The sequence below is a fragment of the Herpailurus yagouaroundi genome, unplaced genomic scaffold (genome assembly GCF_014898765.1).
Source record: "Herpailurus yagouaroundi ecotype Mexico unplaced genomic scaffold, PumYag 198, whole genome shotgun sequence".
NCBI lineage: Eukaryota > Metazoa > Chordata > Mammalia > Carnivora > Felidae > Herpailurus > Herpailurus yagouaroundi.
The window spans coordinates 6,971,837-6,993,373 of record NW_024412429.1 but is presented as its reverse complement, the minus strand read 5'-3'; the positions used below and the strand labels follow the sequence as shown (position 1 = coordinate 6,993,373).

The window sequence follows — 21,537 nt, the reverse complement described above, 5'->3', positions numbered from 1 at the left end:
TTGGTGGGCATCGAGAAGAACCGCTTGTTTGGAACAAAGAAGAAAAGTAAGATTGTTGATAAATCAGAATATTAAGAAAAAAATTGTCAAAGAAGAAAGCACAGCGGTTGAAAATATTCTGCCTAAAAAGAAGGTTAAGTGGTGATTTATTAAAAATTTGTTCATAAGAATCCATGAATAGGGTTTCAAGTTACTATTACTTGAAGTTATTATAGGCAGGACTTGGCTAGGAGGAAATTAAGAATTTCTTGATAATTAAAATATGAAATCGGACGTCAAGAGAGGATAAGATCTCAGAGTCTGCCTTAATTAGGTGCTAAAAATAGATGTTTCTAAAAGTCCTGTTTCCTTTCTAGGCCATCCAACATTCTTGAGAAGTGCTTTTAATCTCTGCAATGCGCTAATTGTTTCTAATGGCCTGTAAACAAACTCCCTAAACTATTAACCTTCTCGCTTTAGCCAGAGAGTCAGGAAATTAGTCTTTGAAAGAAAAGTCCCCAGCAGGTTGCCCAAGGGGGTGTCCCAAAGTAGAGACACTGTCACACTGTTTGGAGGGGACTCAAGGTCAAATTAGAGCTGCAAATTTGTGATGTGGACTAGATAAGCCAAAACCTTAAAAAAAGAAGGAAGGAAGGAAGGAAGGAAGGAAGGAAGGAAGGAAGGAAGGAAGGGAGGGAGGGAGGGAGGGAGGGGTGGAGGGAGGGGCGGAGGGAGGGGCATATTCCTCTCTTGCATTCAGTTTAGTTGTATTCCTGTCTACAGGGAGAAGTATAAATGATAGCACCTCTCAGACACAGAAATCTATAATTCCAGGATTTTTCAAAACATGAAAACAATATCCCCCAGTTGGTAAGAATGTTTGATGTTTGATCCTTGTAAGTTAAAACTGATGCCATATTGAAAATGGAGTTCCATTTATGCTTAGGAAGTTAATGGCCACCTGAGCTATCAGGATGTGAGCGGGGCAGAATTTGAGTTGCTCCCCTCTGTTCTGTTTATCTTCTTTAGAACATGAAAAAATTCATTTAATATGTTATGAATGAAGAATTATAGAATAGTGAAAAAAGTTCTGAAAAACGATGGCCAATGCAGAGAGATTTTTCCAACTATATTTTAAATTGTATTTAAAATTACAGCAATTGGGGCGCCTGGGTGGCTCAGTCGGTTGAGTGTCCGACTTTGGCTCAGGTCATGATCTCACAGTTCGTGGGTTCGAGCCCCGCATCAGGCTGTGCTTGCTCAGAGCCTAGAACCTGCTTCAGATTCTGTGTCTTCTTCTCTCTCTGCCCCTCTCCCACTATTCACGCTTTGTCTTACACTGTTTCTCAAAAATAAATAAGTGTAAAAAATTTTTTTTAAATAAAATAAAATTACAGTAATTAAGCTATGCCCTTGGCACAGAATGAGTGACTAATGGAACAGCAGTGGATGATCGCCCTGATAGAGGTCCAAGAGAGACACAGATTATCAGTGTGATTTCAGGTTACGAATCTATAACATTTCAAAGTAATTGATAAATGGGGTTGCAATAATAAAATAATGATAACAAATAATGGAAAGTAGATTTTTCAGCATTCTCCAACACAGATACTTAGAAAGGTCAAAGAATAAAATGTTTTAAAAACTGGAATTGTAGAACTAGGAAAATACAACACAGGTAAATCGAATTAATAAAACAGCACTGGCCAAGAAGCAACCTTATAAGATGGCGGAAAAATCAAAATCACTGTAGCTGAATACATTCAAATTTAACACCTGGCATAGAAAGACACTCAAAACAGAGTAAAAAAGAAATGAAAATAAGTGGGGAAATGTCTACATTTATCATATGTATAGAAGAGTGCTAGCATTCTTGACATATAAAGAAATCCTCTGACCTTATTTAAAAAAAAAAGATAATCATTCGATAGAAAACTTGGGATGGGGGAGGTCAATGTAAGTAATTCACAAAAGAATCAATACAAAGAGCCAGATTACCCATAAAGCATGCTCACTGTCAGGGCAACAGTCATGCATCAAATGGTCACCTCTCAGACATATCTCTGCACACGCCCTGAACATCAGCCCTGTCGGTTCTGATATGGAGAGTGCCAAGACTGAACAGGTAGTAAAAAAACAATACACGAGTCACATGAGCGCATTTATTGGTATAAAATCCCACACATGTAGAGCATTTGTATTGCATATGTCAGTGCATTATGAAAACATGTGGAGGACTAGGTATCACAGTAGTGGGACAGGTGGTGAGCTGGCACCATGCGCCCAGATCTTTGATCCCTGGAGAAGGTCTTCCCCAGAGGTATTCAGTCATAACCAGGCAATGCGGAGTGCACTTAGGAATATACACTTCAGTATATGGCCTGGGGTTGAGAACCTATTGTCACTTATCAGCTAGGTGACATTGGAAATGTTTCTAAACCTCCTTCCTCCAAGCCTCAGGTGACTTATATGAGGTCTGGGAACAATAATGGTTATGGGGAGATTCTGAGCTGTAAAGGAGGTGATGCCTATGAACACACTTAGCACACACACCCCCGTGAGACGTCTGAACAGGAAAAGATTTTTCACAGCCTGGTCTGGCTCCAGCAGAATATGGGACTTAGTTGATGGGAATCTCAGATGGCCACGTGCAGCCCACATGTGGCTTCCATAATACATGGAGACATACGGATCCTACAAATGTGGGCTGCAGCTCTGAGAAGTGTCTCACCAGTTCCTCTAAAGACCAGAAACCCATTATGAGCCTGGCAAGGATCAAGGGTACACCAGGATGCATGAATGCCACTGAAACTCTGCCTTCAACATCACCAATGTCAAGGAGACCAACAGGAAGACTGAACTTGAGCAATGGCGAAATGCTCTTTGCCTGACCTTCCACTCCATTCTCCTTATTTTCTCCCCACAGCATGGAAAATTTCTACAGTAATTTTGAAATCACACTGATGCATAATACAGGATTTTCCTTCCAGAAGGAAATTAAGTGACTTTTGTAACTGCTTTACTAGAGAACTGCCTATGTGTTTCCATTCCTCATGAACTTATGGATTCACTTCTACTATGGGGCAAAAGCAAACAAACGAACAACAACAACAAAAAACCCCAGGGAAACCTAGTTAACATAAACCCATTTAACATAACATAAACATAAAAGGATGATACCTTTTAAAGCTGAAAGAAGGTTTCCCTGAATGTATTTAAAATAAAGAACTGAAGTGCAGTTTGTTGCTTAGGAAGATGCCTTTCAGAATTATTTTATCTCTTGTACACCAGCCTTAGCCTCTTCTTCACAGTACATACTTCCTAATCGCTGCTCTAATTGAGACCCACGAAGCATGTTTTCTGATACTAGCTGAGCCCAGTTGTCCTCATTTATCAAGATCCAATGGAAAAGAGCCAGCCCCATGGCTGAATGTGAAGGGCAAGGCGTTCATGTGCACAAGCTGCACATTCTTTGCATCAGAGAGGGGGCAGCTCTATATCCTTGTCTACCCACAGCACACATTCCCAAACTCAACACTATAGAAATTTGGGGCTGGAAACCTTTTTTTTTGGGGGGGGGCTGTCCTGAGCCTTGCAGGTTATCTAGCATCATGGCTGACCCCAACACACTAGTGCCAGGAGCACCTCTCCCCAGGCTATGACAACCAAAAATACCTCTAAACATTGTTAAATGTCCTCCGGGGAGAAAAACCACCCCTGTTTTGAGAACTAACCTACAGCTATGTCAGGATATTACAGCTACATTTTCCTGCCTCATTCCATAGCATTAAAAGGGAAAACTAGGGTTGCATAGAGTATTGACTAAATTTAACACTGCTGTGCCTAAAACATTACTTTTCTCAGAGGAGAAAAATAATCTCATTCAGCTATCAAGGGGAAAAAAAGGCTTGTTTATGAGAAGTTTCATCAGACAGATGATGTCTGGGATGCGAAGCAGGCACAGCAGTTACAGTAAAGATTAAGTACTCTTTAGTTATGCTTCATAACACCATGGTTGGTATAAGTTGGAAAACAAAATATGGAGACAAGACCCGTAAAGACTCACCTACAATGTACTCTCTCGGTTAGTAACTCAGAGCCCAAATCTTAGCTAAGATTTACAATGTTTGCTACTGCACCAGTCACTTTTCCAGCTTTATCTCATTTAATTTTCAGAACCTTTCAAAGAAGTTCAGAGAGGCTGGGGAATTTGCCCTGAGAAAAAAAGGCAGTGAGAAGAGAACTGAGCTTGCGAACCCAGCATTTTTTTGTCCAGAGCCAAGGCTGTCTCTAGATCAGTCTTTTGTTCACCAGAGACTGATTAGGTCGATGTCACTCACTGATTCCAGGGCACATCAATCCATGCTCACCAACAAATGTCAATGGAAACTGGGAAATAGGAAAATCAGACATGGTGAGAGACTGGGGGAGGAAAGATGATTCTATGCCTTCTGCTAGTCTCGCTGCAGAAAAAGCCTGGTGTAAAAGATGTCACTGCGGACAAGAAGTAAGCAAGTGGTCTTCCTACATGCTTATGAGAAAATAAACTTATCTCAACTAAGCCAAGTTTTCAAGGTAAATAAAAGGAGATAACTCAACATACCTATAATTTAGTATGGGATACCAAAAACGGTTAATAAAGACGGGAATTAATTTCTTCTGTAATTTCCTGAATCAAAATATCTCTCCATATGGACTTGGAGTTGCAAAAGCCAAAAATATCATTCCAGAAAGCCAGATTAGAGCCGAACACTGACAGCTCTGTGAAATCCAATGTGTTTGATGGGCTCATCACATTCCATGCATTTTATCATTTTCCTAGAATACTGTTCTGCATACATTTGGTAATAATAGTTACCTGTGAAAGAGCCACTCCAGCTATTATCTTAATGATTTGAAAGGACGCTGACAGAAATTTCTAAGGATGACTGTAAAAGTTTAGTAAGGTCTTTCAGCCCAGGAGGGACTTGGGCAGCCCCCTTAGCATACAGGTCACCAGCTGGCCTGCACACTGGACCCATGACAATGGGACATTTGAATCCTTAGACTCCCTTATGGGAGGGCACACAGGTGAGCTTGCCACCATCATCCAAGTTTCTTAGTGCGAATCAGAGAGTGAAATGGTACCTTCCCTCATTCCTTATGTGCAAAACTCTGGAGGACCAGAGGGGCTGGGAGGGACTGGCAAACCTGGGCAAAGTGCCCGCTGATGAGAACTTTTTATAGTTTATGACGCATGTTCCAATGGATGTTATTACTGGATAAAACCACAGCCCTGAGGAACCTGTTAAGTGGGTATTATCAACCTTGTTGAATACAAATGTAGCCCAGGGGTAAAAGACAAGCTCAAGTTTACACAGCTAGCAATTAGCCCTGCATACACATCTAGGTCTGATCTCAATTTCCTTGGCTTTCTGCTCCGTCAGGCCACCTTCAGACAGTATCTGTCCACACAGACCAGACACACAAGCAAAAGAGACTAAGAAATCCAGTCAGTGGCAAAATCTTCTCAACTATTCCTGTTCAAGTCCAGAGTTTAAGTGAACTGCTTGGATCCATTAACTTGTCTAGTCCTCTTTTGTGGAAGATTACTTTAACCTAGTCAGTGCAGGTTTATCGTGGACATCATTTAAGGTTAACCTATGAATCTATTAAACTGGGCAAATACAATAGCCTTTAAAAATAGATACAAACACAGGGGGGAGAAGCCAAGATGGCAGAACAGCATGGACGTTTTTTGTGTGGATGTTCAAACACAACCGGACCAACACTAAACCATCCTGCACACCTAGAAAACTGATCTGAGGATTAACACAACAATCTGCACAACCTGAACCACAGAATTCGGCAGGTACGTGGTGCAGGGAGGTGAACTGGGGGAGAGAGAAGCCACAGAGGGCAGGGAGTCACTTTTGCAAGCAGAGAGAGGAAGGAGATGGGGGGAGGTGGATACGGGAAAAGCACCCCTCCTCAAAAGAAATTGGAGAGAAAGTGGAAAATTGGAAACAGCCGCAGGACTGAACTGAAAAGGGAGAAAGGAGAAAGGAGAGGGTTTAAATTCCATTAAGACTGTAAACAAGGCAAGTGCAGAGTCTGCAACTCTGCAGCTCGATACCTGGCAGTGCTCTGGTGGGAAGGGCGAATCCCCAGGAACAGAGTGGGGTCCAGGAGGTTCTCAGACCACACGGGGAGAAACGGTCCCACTGTTGGAAGGACATTTGGTAGAGGCTATGAGGCCACCTGGTCCCAGCAGACCCCAGAGAACAGCCACAGTCGCTGGTACAGGAACAAGGTCATTAAGGGTGAAACCTGTGCCAGATGTGTGTTGTGATTTTCCATAATCCCTGAAACGCTGCTGCTACATGATCGTGTGAAATTTTGGGGGGGCAGACTGGGACCCGGCTGCAGTCTCTGGGCATTGGCAGCAGCATGGTCCTGCAAACGTTCCTCGGTGTGGCCAGCACCGGCCATTGCTCAGTGAGACCCTCCACAGAGGGGCAGAGCAGGTCAAAGCTGCAGTCCCTCAGAAGAAAGGGGCCAGGGAAAAACAGTCGCATCTGAGACAAACACAGGAGGGAGGTGCTGCCTGGGGTTTGGTCATGGACTGTGTAAAAGCGGGGAGTGGTCGGAAGCCAAAGACAAAGGACAGGTGCGTGATTGCTGATTGGGGAGAACAGAGTTCCAATACTAGAGACTGGATAGCTGGGTGACACCATTTTCACCACTCCCACACATGTGCATACACATCTATGAGCGCCACAATAGTCCACCCCAGTAAGCTAAGCCACGTGATCTAGTGGAGAATGGAGCCGTTACACTAAGCCCTACCATCTGGGCCAACCTCGCTCTTCAAGAACACAAATCTCACCACCTGCTTAGTTTATGTAATATAAAGTGCGTCATAGTTTGACTTCTAGCGGAAAACCAAGTAATTTCAGTCATATTTCAGTCCGTTCACCAGTCCATGCATTCAATTTTCTTTTTTTTCTTTTTGCTTCTTCCTTTTTCTTGAATGAATAAAGATTAAAAAATCATTTTTATTTTTAATTTTTATTAAAAATATTGTTTAATTTTTTCTACTATATTTTTTACTTCTGTGTAATTTTTTCAAATTCTATTTTACTTCCATCATTTCATTTTAGTCTACTTCAGTGTATTCATTTTTTTTTGCACATTTTCAAATGACTTCCTTGATTTTTTTTCACTTTTTCTCTAATCTATCAAGCCACTTTCAACACCCAGACCAAAACCTAGGATCTAGGATCATTTATTCGTTTTGTGTGTGTGTGTTTAATTTTTTAATTTCAATATTTTTTAAATTTTAATTTTTTCTACCTCAGTAATAACTTTTCTTCCTTCAAAATGATGAAAGGAAGGAATTCACCCCCAAAAGAAAGAGCACGAAGAAACGACAGCCAAGGACCTAACTAACACAGATACAAGCAGGATGTCTGAACCAGAATTTAGAATCACGATAATAAGAATACTAGCTGGAGTTGAAAATAGATTAGAATCCCTTTCTGCAGAATAAAAGAAGTAAAAGCTAGTCAGGATTAAATAAAAAATGCTAAAACTGAGCTGCAATCTCAAATGGAGGCCATGGCAGCAAGGATGGATGAGGCAGAACAGAAAATCTGCAATATAGAGGACAAACTTATAGAGAATAATGAAGCAAAAAAAAAAAAAAAAAAAAAAAAAAAAAAAAAAGAGGGAGATTAAGGCAAAAGAGCAAGATTTAAGAATTAGAGAAATCAGTGACTCTTAAAAAAGGAACAACATCAGAATCATAGGGGTCCCAGAAGAGGAAGAGAGAGAAATAGGGGTAGAAGGGTTATGTGAGCAAATCATAGCAGAAAACTTTCCTAACCTGGGGAAAGACACAGAGATCAAAATTCAGGAAGCAAAGAGGACTCCCATTAGATTCAACAAAAACCAACCATCATGAAGGCATATTATAGTCAAATTCACAAAATACTAAGGCAAGGAGAGAATCATGAAAGCAGCAAGGGGAAAAAAGTCCTTAACCTACAAGGGAAGACAGATCAGGTTTGCAGCAGACCTATCCACAGAAACTTGGCAGGCCAGAAAGGAGTGACAGGATATATTCAATGTGCTGAACCAGAAAAATATGCAGCCAAGAATTCTTTATCCAGCAAGGCTGTCATTCAAAATAGAAGGAGAGATAAAAAGTTTATCTTTTTTAAACAAACAAAAAATTAAAGGAGTTTGTGACCACTAAACTGGTCCTGCAATAAATTTTAAGGGGGACTCTCTGAGGGGAGAAAAGACAAAAAAAAAAAATAAAAAAACAAATAAATGAGACCAAAAGCAACAAAGGCTAGAAAGGACCAGAGACCAACACCAGAAGCTCCAACTCTACAAGCAACATAATGGCCATAAATTCATATCTTTCAGTACTCACTCTAAACATTAATGGACTCAACGCTCCAATCAAGAGATGTAGGGTAATAGAATGGGTAAGAAAACAAGATCCATCTATATGCTGTTTACAAGAGACCCACTTTATTTTTTAAATTTTTTTAATATATGAAATTTATTGTCAAATTGGTTTCCATACAAAACCCATCCCATCCCAAAAGATGCCCTCTTCAATGCCCATCACCTACCCTTCCCTCCCTCCTACCTCCCCATCAACCCTCAGTTTGTTCTCAGTTTTTAAGAGTCTCTTATGCTTTGGCTCTCTCCCACTCTAACCTCATTTTTTTTCCCTTCCCCTCCCCCATGGGTTTCTGTTAAGTTTCTCAGGATTCACATAAGAGTGAAAACATACAGTATCTGTCTTACAAGAGACCCACTTTAGAACTGAAGACACCTTCAGATTGAAAGGGGATGAAGAACCATCTATCATGCTAATGGTCAACAAAAGAAAGCTGGAGTAGCCATAATTATATCAGACAATGTAGACTTTAAAATAAAGACTCTATCAAGAGATGAAGAAAGGTATTATATCATAATTAAGGGGTCTATCCACCAATAAGACCTAACAATTGTAAACATTTATGCGCCAAATGTGGCAGCGCCCAAATATATAAATCAATTAATCACAAACATAAAGAAACTCATTGATATCAACACCATAATAGTAGGGGACTTGAACACCCCACTCACAGCAATGGACAGATCATCTAATCAATGGACCAGATGGACTTAACAGATATATTCAGAACACTTTATCCTAAAGCAGCAGAATATACATTCTTCTCCAGTGCACATGGAACGTTCTCCAGAATAGATCACATACTGGGACACAAAACAGCCCTCAACAAGTACGAAAAGATCGAGATCATACCGTGCATATTTTCAGACCACAATGCTATGAAAGTCGAAATCAACAAGAACAAATTTGGAAAGGTAACAAATACCTGGAGACTAAAGAACATCCTACTAAAGAATGAAGGGGCTAAACAAGAAGTTAAAGAGGAAATTAAAAAGTTCATGGAAGCCAATGAAAATGATAACACCACAACCCAAAATTTCTGGGATGCAGCAAAGGTGGTCATAAGAGGAAAGTATGCAGCAATCCAGGTCTTCCTAAAGAAGGAAGAAAGATCTCAGATACACAACCTAATATTATGCCTTAAAAAACTGGAAAAAGAACAGCAAATAAAACCCAAAACCAGCAGAAGACAGGAAATAATAAAGATCATAGCAGAAATTAATGCTATTGAAACAAAGAAAAAAAAACACAGATCAATGAAACAAGAAGCTGGTTCTTTGAAAGAATTAACAAAATTGATAAACCATTAGCCAGTTTGATCAAAAATAAAAAGGACCAAAATAAATAAAATCAAGAATGATAGAGGAGAGATCTCAACCAACATAGAAGAAATAAAAACAATAATAAGAGAATATTATGAGCAATTACATGCCAATAAAATAGGCAATCTGGAAGAAATGGACACATTCCTAGAAACATATACACTTACCAAAATTGAAACAGGAAGAAACAGAAAATTTGAACAGACCCATAACCAGTAAAGAAAGCAAATTAGTAATCAAAAATCTCCCCCTGCCCCCCCCCCCCAAAAAAAAACAAGAATCCAGGGCCAGATGGCTTTACAGGGGAATACTACCAAACATTTAAGGAAGAGTTAATACCTATTCTCTTAAAGCTGTTCCAAAAAACAGAAATGGAAGGAAAACTTCCAAACTCTATGACTCCAGCATTATCTTGATTCCAAAACCAGACAGAGACCCCACTAAAAAGGAGAAATACAGACCAATTTCCCTGATGAACATTGATGCAAAAATCCTCAACAAGATATTAGCCAATTGGATCCAACAGTACATTAAAAAAATTATTCACCATGAGCAAGTGGGATTTATACCTGGGATGCAGGGCTGGTTCAATAGCCGCAAAACAATCAACATGATTCATCACATCAATAAAACAAAGGACAAGAACCTTATGGTCCTCTCAATAGATGCAGAGAAAGCATTTGACATAATAAGGCTTTCTTTCTTGATAAAAACCCTCAAGAAAGTAGGGATAGAAGGATCATACTTCAAGATCATAAAAGCTATATATGAACTACCCAATGCTAATATCATCCTCAATGGGGAAAAACTGAGAGCTTTCCCCTTAAGGTCAGGAACAATACAGGGAACTAGACAGACAACACAAAGAAATAAAAGGCATCCAAATTGGCCAGGAGGAGGTCAAATTTTCACTCTTTGCAGATGACATGATACTCTACAGGGAAACCCAAAAGATTCCACCAAAAAACTGCTAGAACTGATTCATGAATTCAGCAAAGTTGCAAGATATAAAATCAATGCACAGAAATTGGTTGCATTCCCATACACCAGCAATGAAGCGACAGAAAGAGAAATCAAGGAATCGATCCCATTTACAATCGCATCAAAACCCATAAAATACCTAGAAATAAATCTAACCAAAGAGGTGAAAATCTACACTGAAAACCATAGAAAGCTTATGAAGGAAATTGAAGAAGACACGAAAAAATGGAAAAAAGATTCCATGTTCCTGGATAGGAAGAATAAATATTGTTAAAATGTCGATGTGACCCAAAGCAATCTACATATTCAATTCAATCCCTATCAAAGTAACACACAGCATTCTTCACAGAGGTAGAACAAGTAATCCTAAAATTTATATGGAACCAGAAAAGGCCCTGAATAGCCAAAGCAATCTTGAAAAAGAAAACCAAAGCAGGAGGCATCACAATCCCAGACTTCAAGCTATACTACAAAGCTGTAATCATCAAGACAGTATGGTACTGGCACAAGAACAGACACTCGGATCAATGGAACAGAATAGAGAGCCCAGAAATGGACCCACAAACGTATGGCCAACTAATCTTTGACAAAGCAGGAAAGAATATTCAATGGAATAACGACAGTCTCTTCAGCAAGTGCTGAAAACTGGACAGTGACATGCAGAAAAATGAACCTGAACCACTTTCTTACACCATACACAAAAATAAGCTCAAAATGGATGAAAGACCTCAATGTAAGACAGGAAGCCATCAAAATCCTCGAGGAGAAAGCAGTCAAAAACCTCTTTGATCTTGGCCACAGCCACTTCTTACTCAACATGCCTCTGGAGGCAAGAGAAACAAAAGCAAAAATGAACTACTGGGACCTCATCAAAATAAACAGCTTCTGCACAGCGAAGGAAACAATCAGCAAAACTAAAAGGCAACCAACAGGATGGGAGAAGATATTTGCAAATGACGTATCAGATAAAGGGTTAGTATCCAAAATCTTTAGAGAACTTATCAAACTCAACACCCCAAAAACAAATAATCCAGTGAAGAAATGGGCAAAAGACATGAATAGACACTTCTCCAAAGAAGACATCCAGATGGCCAACTGACACGTGAAAAAATGCTCAACATCACTTATCATCAGGGAAATACAAATCAAAACCACAATGAGATACCACCTCACACCTGTCAGAATGGCTAATAGTAACAACTCAGGCAACAACAGATGTTGGCAAGGATACAGAGAAAGAGGATCTCTTTTGCATTGCTAGTGGGAATGCAAGCTGGTGAAGCCACTCTGGAAAACAGTATGGAGGTTCCTCAAAAAATTAAAAATAGAACTACCCTATGACCGAGCAATTGTACTACTAGGTATTTATCCAAGGGATACAGGTATGCTGTTCTGGAGGGACACATGCACCCAAATGTTCATAGCAGCACTACTGACAATAGCCAAAGTATGGAAAGAGCCCAAACGTCCATCGATGGATGAATGGAAAAAGAAGTGGTATACATACACAATGGAGTATTACTTAGCAATCAAAAAGAATGGAATCTTGCCATTTGCAACTACGTGGATGGAACTGGAGGGTATTATGCTAAGTGAAATTAGTCAGAGAAAGACAAAAATCATATGACTTCACTTATATGAGGACTTTAAGAGACAAAAGAGATGAACACAAGGGAAGGAAAACAAAAATAAAATAAAAACAGGGAGGGGGACAAAACAAAAGAGACTCTTAAATATGGAGAACAGAGGGCTATGGGAGGGATTGTGGGAGGGGGGCTGGGCTAAATGGGTAAGGGGAATTAAGGAATCTACTCCTGAAATCCTAGTTGCACTATATGCTAATTTGGATGTAAATTAAAAAAAAATAAAATAAAAATAGATATAAAAACAGCATTCAAGTTGAGGAAGTGCAGTTGACCACGAAATACAATTCCACATGCTGGCAGCTCATTGAATTCTGTAAAGCTTAGGATGTTAATATCGACATCAAGCCCTTCAACAGTTAAAAGGCACAATTAAAGAGATATAGAATGTTTGTGTTTATTTTAAGAACTGACACCATCAGAGACATTGCTGATTATTTGCACCATGGCACATTTTTAGAGCAACAATACTTACTGTGAAAGATATGTTCCTTGTTCCTCTTGTCTCATGCCTCTTGAATATGGAGTTTCACACCTGAAACTCAATTTGAAGTATGTTCCCTAAACTCTTCTTCGAGATATATTTTAACTATTTAAGTGTGTTTTAGGTCATTTTTATTTTTAAAGTGATAATTTATACCAGACATAACAACAATTTATAATAGTTCCTATATCAAGCCAACATCACTGTATTTATTTAAAAAAATTGAATGATTACAATTTGTTTTTTCTTTTGCAGGTATTAGCATTGTGACCTGTAAGAATGCCAGAGTGCTTAATTAATAAGGTAGCTGAATCAGGGCGCCTGGGTGGCTCAGTCAGTTAAGCATCCGACTATGGCTCAAGTCATGATCTCGTGGTTCACGAGTTCGGACCCTGTGCCAGGCTCTGTGCTGACAACCTGGAGCCTGCCTCAGATTCTGGGTCTCCCTCACTCTCTGCCCTCCCCCACTCATATCTGTGTGTGTGTGTGTCTCTCTCTCTCAAAAATAAATAAAACATTTAAAAAAATAAGGTAGTTGAATCTATTCTTGCTTTCAAAAATGTGTATTATTTCACTGAATGGAGTAAGTTTCCTGGTGACTATATTACAGCAATCACCAGAATAGGTTAAATGTGATTATATTTGTTAATTCTTATTGGACACTCTATTCTTTAATACTGTCTTGAATAACTTTTCTCCAAATTCTCAGGTTCTTTCATGTCCTTTGCCGGTGACCTGTAGGAGATACATAGGAGTGTCACCCAGCTCCCACTTCAAAGAAGCTCTTGCTCTGCAGCTCTGCTCTGTAGGCGTGTGGCCAGTAGATACCTCCGACCATCAGCTCCTTCAGGATCTGCATCGACAACTGTTCCTGGGCGGCTGTGCTGGGAGACCAACAGGGGCGGGGCTGTGAAGGCTCAGTGTGGCCCAACCTGGGACACTCTGGGACATAGCTGAGTGACACACATCCACACAGCTGGCCAAGGCTGGTGGTGAAGGCCAAGGCCTGTGACCTAGTTCACCTTTCTCTGCCCATCTTGCTTCTTCCTAATCCTGTGCACAGGCCTTGGTCTCCAATGGATAAGTAAAAAAAAAAAACAGACAAAAACGAAAATTGTACCAATCTTACCAACTTCTGTCCCAATATCTGCTTTTGGAGAACTCAACCTACTACATGTCCCCTGCCTTGGCTCCTAAAGCAGCCACATTTAAGAAGGTGAAACTCTACTAAAATTTCTAAAGCTATCCTTTTAAAGAGGTCTTATAGTCCCCAAGTATTTTTATGTCACCAAGACCTGATTTCTTTCACAATTGCTTTTTATACAATCAATGCCCACATAATTCCTCTCATTAAAAGTACAATATATTTACCTATAGGAACAGGGTCCCTCCTAGCTCAAATGATTTCCTCTGAGCTAATACTTAGGGCCAGATAGTCCCATTTGGATTAATGTCTCATTTCCAAAAGAACTATTTTTGTGCCAATGTTTCCCAAGAGGAAAAGGATTGTTAGTAATAATCAGTGCAACTGACGTGTAGATGTGTGACATTTGCGTAAGGAGCTATAATTCTCAAAGTATGTTCACATAAATTAACTTACTTGATTCACCTCAGGAATTAACCAAATTTGTAAAATTAAGGTCAAAATAATTGATTTGTCCCCAGTCAAATTCAGGTAGTGGATTCAGGAGGAAAATCTTGTTCTTCTGACTCCCATCCAGAGCTGTGTGCACTCGGCAGAGCCCCCCTACACACCTGCGCACCCCTAAGGGATGCATTCCTTGTTCCCTGAGGAAATGGAGCACAGGGTCTTGAAATCCAGGGCTTTAGAAACTGTAACTTTTGAAGCTACCACTTGAAGCTGGAACTCTAAGGCAGGACTGTGCTAGGTGGGCTTGCCGTGCTGGCGTCCCCACACCTGAGTCAGTCTTCACAGAAATGATAAGATGACCCCCATGCCATCCGGAAAGACGGGGGTGAGGAGAGGCAGAGCTCTGCTCTGAACCCACTGTCTCCAAAGTCAGTTCTTGTAACCCTCACTACCTACCCATCTTGGGAGTTGGAAAGGCCACTCGAGACTAACTGCAAACCAAAATACTCCAACGTTAACTGTGAAAAGCAGGGAAAATGGAAGGGAAGAAGGAAGAAGCAGAAACGATCTCTCCTCTAGCTGTTGGGAATGAAACATGGGGTAAGGATCTAAGAATTTAGGGGATGCTTTAAGACCACATATGTGATAATACATGCCTGTAAATCATTAAACTCTTGGATTAACCGTCTATACACACTTCTGTATTTGAGAGAGAGAAACAACCAGGAAAAGCCTTCACCAAAAGAGGCGTTCTGAAAGAGAGGAGTTTTAAGTGAAATGCTAAAGCGATGTGGAATGAGGATTAGTTACCGTTAGCAAAGGGGGTCAGTGCTGGAAATAATCAAGGATTGCAGCTTGCGGAGGACAGAAAGTCAATTTGTCTTGCTTGGAATAAAGTGTCTTTGTCAGAACAAGGAATCGAAGTCAGTCTGTGGACATAAGAACACCAAATACCAATTCCCCACCTACCTGGTAGGCATTCTGCTTTTCTAACTGTAGTTTAAGAACAAAGTGAAGCATAATTCCCTTTATCATCGGGAATTCTCACTAATACATACAGAAAGCAAAACAGGAACACATGGTCCTATGCTCCTATTTGTATGTAACACAAGCTATTATTACCTCTCCCGGGACAACCCTCCACAAGCCTCAGTGAAGATAGCATCCCAACTTGGAGTCAATTTAGTGAAGAGAGAGACGAATTTGATTTACAAAATTTGGAAAACATTACTAATTTCATCTTGCATTCCAGCAAGCCAAAGGCAAGAAGAGAATTTCATGAAGGCTGAGCCCTCTCTGGTTTGTACCATTGCTTACCACACCTTCCTATTTCCATGTCTTCCCATCAGAAGAGCCCATGTCACTCATAGACAGTGATACACGGCCTGTGCAGGAGAAGGATCGCAAGTAGGATGTGGACTCTCATCAGAGGCATTTATCTGTAAGAAACAATTTTGTCTAGCACGTGAACTGCATGGTGTCCATCTGTGCCAGGACTGGGATGAGGTCTATGAGATGCATGAAGCCAACAGGCCAATAGTAGGTGGCGTCAATGGAAATCATAGCTACTTGTAGGTCCACTGTACATGAAACATGTATAGAAAATAGAAGCTGGACACTATAGAGAGTACATAAATGCAGTCAGAAGGCTTTTTATCATGTACTGGTTACAAATCTGTAAATATTAATGTGATTGTTGGTACCAGTAATTTATTTTGTAATAAACCCTGCCAACAGGGATAAGATAAAAGAGGGAGTACATATTACGTACATAAAATTCTAGTGCCAATGCCAATGTGTGTATGTACCACTAAGCAATTCTTGGACACTAGCTGGGTGTCCAACAATTCAGCTCCATTCTGACACTATCTATCAGGAGATAGCACCAAATTCCACAGTTTAAGAACTCAGTCTTACAAAAACATGTTCCCCAAATCCTAAGTCCAGGCCTGTCACCTGGACTTCTGACCTACCTCCTAAAGATCAGAGATTACGACCCACAACCTATAGACTGGAGGTTCCAATGATCTCCTCCTTGGGTTTGGTTAATATGCTATAGTGGCTCACAGAACTCAGAGAAACATTTTACTTATTGGATTACCAGTCTATGATGAAAAGATGTAACTCAGAAAGAGTCAGATGGAAAAGATGCATAGGGCAAGGTGAGAGGAAAGGGTCGCAGAACTTTTGTGGCCTCTGAGTGTGCCACTCTCCCCAAATCTCCATGTGTTCACCAACCCAGAAGCATTCAGAACCCAATCCTTTTTGGTATTTATGGAGGCTTCATTACAATGCATGACTGATCAAATCATTGACCACTGGGGACTGAACTCCATCTCCCAACCCTCTTCCTTCCCTGGAGGTCAGATGTAGGGCTGAAATTTCCAACCCTCACATCTCATGGCCGGCTCCTTAGACAACCAGCCCCCATCTCTGGGTGAGGGTCCCAAAGTAACCTCATTAACAGAGAAAAGACACCATCTTTTTGCTGTCATCTCTTAGGAAATTCCAAGGGTTTTAGAACTCTGAACAAAGACCAAATAGGTATTTCTCACTATAGATCACAGTATTACAGTAAAGAATTTCTATTTCTCCAGAAAGTTTATGATGAATATGCAAGTTGTGTAGGTGTCAGCCCACATTTTCCATCTACCAGAGGGACTTTTAAAATATCACTCACCAGACAAAGACCAGAGACATAAACCTGCTGCAGCATAGGAGAGCCTACTACAAACTCAATGTTATTTTAAGAATGCTGTGCTCAAAGAATGTGATTTTACACAGGCAGCTCAGAAAGTACATTTGCATATTACTCAGTGAAGTGTGGCTTTTCATTTAGATCAAATGACTATTCTAAATTAATTTGCTCAGTTTTGATTCCAACTTTTCTTGTGTATGTACAAGAAGGTAAGTGATGGCTGTTAGTGTTAGCTTGCTTAGTGGAACGTCATGACAAGTGAAATTGAATGGTCTTCTATCAGTGTCCCACTGTATGATAAAAATGGAAATCTGTTAATTCCAATAACTGTCTAATTTTTCTTTTCATGTAATTTACTGCCTCAAAGTAAAGCTTCTGGAAATGTACTCTTAATGGTGAAATATCTGACATTATTGTGAGTTCTACTGTAATTCAGTTTAAAAGTTCAATATTGAATATATTCTTTGTTTTTAAAGTGACAACATGAATATATATTTTGGTGGAATATAACATTATGGCTGTAAACAACGTCCTTACTAAATTTAGGAACTTGTGGAACATGCTTGAAGTAATTGTGGTATGCATGTTACTCATAGTTGTGTCAAACAAGCTGCGATATTCCACCCATCAAAGCAGAGCCGTGGTTGCCAAAATTTACAAATATTTTTACATAGAGTAACTGAACAATAAAGTTGTGACAAAACCGATGTTGGATAAAAAAAAAAAATCTCTCTTCGCTGCCCATCATCAATCATACTTTTAGGAAAGTTTCAGCCTTAAAAAAACCACTTTGTAAATTGTCTACAAAAGGTGCTAAACTAGGCCAAAATACACAACCACTGGCATGATGATCGTTTTGAACTGAAAGCAACTTGGAAGAAGGAGATATAAGAAAAGCTCCTTACCATCCCCCTATTTGCCTAAAAGCAAGACATAAACGCATGAGGGATCCCCTCCTCTGCCAGCCACCACCATCGGGAAGGACAGAAGTTAATCACTGGACCCTTATCAGCCCACAGACAGCACAGAAGCATCTATAGGACAAGTTCCAGGAACCAGCTGTTATCTTCCATTAGTTCCCCATATATTTACCTTCCAACAATTTGCTGCTATAGAATTTCAAATTCCCTTTCCTTCGCCTTGTCTCTACAAATTTATTGGGTTTTCTTTGTTGTTGCTGCTGTTGTTTTGAAGATGCTAGATGAGCCCAAGGTCTACCTACCCCTTTAGTTACTCATCTTTGGATACCCCCATGAATATGTGTGACGCACCTTTTTTTTAACGAGAGAAGGGGAAAGTAACATTTATTGTACACTAAATATGAGCCAAGTACCCTCCACACACACATTATTTCATTACATACTCATAACAACTGCAAATTAGGTATTATTGAACATAATTAAATATAAGGTGATAACCCCCCAATAATTATCTATCAGAAAAGATGGGGGTACTTACACATGAAGTTTTACCAAGTTCCTGACAACGTGGAGATAACACGTCCTCCACAAAACATTGTCACTTTGATGCCAGCTCCATCAGTGCCACTTTCGAATACTTATAAAGGTTAGATACTAGAATTAATTTTTTTTTATTTATTTATTTTTTAATTTTTTTTTTAACGTTTATTTATTTTTTTGGGGGACAGAGAGAGACAGAGCATGAACAGGGGAGGGGCAGACAGAGAGGGAGACACAGAATCGGAAACAGGCTCCAGGCTCTGAGCCATCCGCCCAGAGCCTGATGCGGGGCTCGAACTCACGGACCGCGAGATCGTGACCTGGCTGAAGTCGGCCGCTTAACTGACTGCGCCACCCAGGCGCCCCAAGAATTAATTTTTAAAAGACACAAATTCACTTAACATATATTTAATAATTATGTACAACTTCAAATATTAGATATTGTCAACAAACTCTGAGTGAGTGTATTTTGTCTTTTAATTTACATCCAAATTAGTTAGCATATAGTGCAACAATCATTTCAGGAGTAGATTCCTTAGTGCCCCTTACCCATTTAGCCCATCCCCCCACCCACAACCCTTCCAGTAACCCTGTTTGTTCTCCGTATTTATGAGTCTCTTCTGTTTTGTCCCCCTCCCTGTTTTTCTATTATTTTTGTTTCCCTTCCCTATGTTCATCTGTTTTCTCTCTTAAAGTCTTCGTATGAGTGAAGTCATATGAGTTTGGTCTTTCTCTGACTAATTCCACTTAGCATAAGTTCCATCCACGTAGTTGCAAATGGCAAGATTTCATTCTTTTTGATATACTCCATTGTATGTGTGTGTATGTATATATATATATATTATATATATATATACATACACACACCACATCTTCTTTATCCATTCATCCATCAATGGACATCTGGGGTCTTTCTATACTTTGGCTATTGTTGATAGTGCTGCTATAAACATGGGGGTGCATGTGTCCCTTCGAAACAGCACACCTGTATCCCTTGGATAAATGCCTAGTAGTGCAATTGCTGGGTCGTAGGGTAGTTCTATTTTCAGTTTTTTGAGGAACCTCCATTCTGTTTTCCAGAGTGGCTGCACCAGTTTGCATCCCCACCAGCAGTGCAAAAGAGATCCTTTTTCTCCGCACATGTGATGCACATCTTAACCAGCTTCTGTTTTTCCCTTATTATTCTGTCTTGTGTCAGTACCCCAGGTGGAGAAGCTAGAGGGTAGAGGGAAAATATTTTTTTTCCTCTTCTACACTAATATTAACCACTTTACAAGAGTCTTCTAAATTTGTTTGCATTTTGTTTAAAATCAGTTTGCAATCTTTAATCATAGCATTTCATTAAATGGAGTGCCCCAAATTTTCCACCGTTTGAAGTTTGAAGTAAATATAAATCACTAAAAAAACGTCTGTGAGAAGACATTTAAATTAATCTGTATAAAAGTAAAGGAGAAATGATATACGAGGTTTCCATTCTGGAATCTATAATTGATCTCTTGGGATATTTCAATTTGTGGGAAGAATCTTCTCATACAACTCCTATTTTTAATCAGATAAATTTATATTTCTATCATAAAGAAGTAAAACTGAGAAAAACTTCTGACTTTGCTGCATCTAAATGTGGTGGGTGGGGCTTTCAAAGTATGTGTAAATAAAAATAACTAAATTGACAAGTTCTGTTTTATAAAAATATTTGTCAAAGAGAGGTTCTCTGAGTGAAGCAAAACACAATACTTGGGATAATATCCTGCCAGTAATATTTATTCATTTTTTAAAAAATATTAGAATTGAGAACCATCTCTATCAAAATCTCTGAGATTACAACTAGTAGAGGGAGATTTTCTCAAAAACATTATGATTTACAGAGAAACATCATTTGGAGTTGTTAACAATTTCAAACGCTTTAGTTGTACCACAACTTTGAAGATTGCAGGAAACTGTATTTCTAAATTTTTAAAAAAGAAAATAACACAAAAATACATTTTGAACTAAATACTGAATACACTGTCAGAGACAGACAGTATAGCTAATAAACATATTAAAGTGCATAAATAAGTGCCAATAATAAATACTCTGTATGTTGATATAATCCATATAAAGAGGTTCACATTTTTGCTTTAGTATATAATATATATGTTTATATATTTTCATATTTAAATATTATATATTTATATACTTTGCTTTACTATACATAAAATATATAATATTTAAAATTATGCATATTGGGGTGCCTGGGTGGCTCACAGTTAAGCATCTGACTTCAGCTCAGGTCATGATCTCATGGTTTGTGGGTTCAAGTCCCACATCGGGCTCTTTGCTTACAGCTCAGAGCCTGGAACCTGCTTCAGAGTCTCTGTCTCCCTCTCTCTTTGTCCCTCCCCCATCATGCTCTCTTTCAAAAATAAACATAAAAAATAAAAAATATATTATATGTTATTTATATACACATACAATATTTAGAATGAATCTTATTTTTTAAAACATTTTTGAGTAAAATATTTTTACAGGTTTAGCAACAGACTAAAACTTATCTACCATCCAGTAAAATACTGTTTCAAGATACTATATAATTTCAATTATTTTTAATGCCCTCTCTCACTCTCAAACATATTCTGTTGCTCCCCCTTGCCACACATGTCCCTTGCTATGTCCAGCAAATATTAAGACTGTCTCCCTCCTCAGAGTTCCTGCTCTGACCAATTAACTTTTACCTAGTCCAGGGAAGAGCCAATAAAATACTCTAAGAATAATAATGAATGCAGGAGTCAGGGAAGGTATCAGCCATCATCATAAAGGCACAACTAATGGAGGAAAAGGGAAGAAAGAAAAATCATAGACAAAGAAAGGGAAGAATTTAGATGCTGGAGTTTAGTGTCCAGCTTTTCCCCTCAACATGATGTTCATAGCTACATATAGTTTAA

The 21,537-nt window shown here is 39.3% G+C and overlaps 1 protein-coding gene and 1 long non-coding RNA gene across 3 annotated transcripts in view; one reads left to right on the top strand and one right to left on the bottom strand.

Annotated features, from left to right (window-relative positions):
- Positions 1 to 21,537, bottom strand: part of PRKN (parkin RBR E3 ubiquitin protein ligase) — a 1,360,680-nt gene that overhangs the window by 575,385 nt on the left and 763,758 nt on the right. The window lies entirely within an intron of this gene.
- On the top strand, positions 1,363 to 20,337 carry LOC121013076 (uncharacterized). Its single transcript, XR_005782489.1, has 3 exons — positions 1,363 to 1,375; positions 2,172 to 2,176; positions 20,259 to 20,337. It is a non-coding gene; the product is annotated as an uncharacterized LOC121013076 (long non-coding RNA).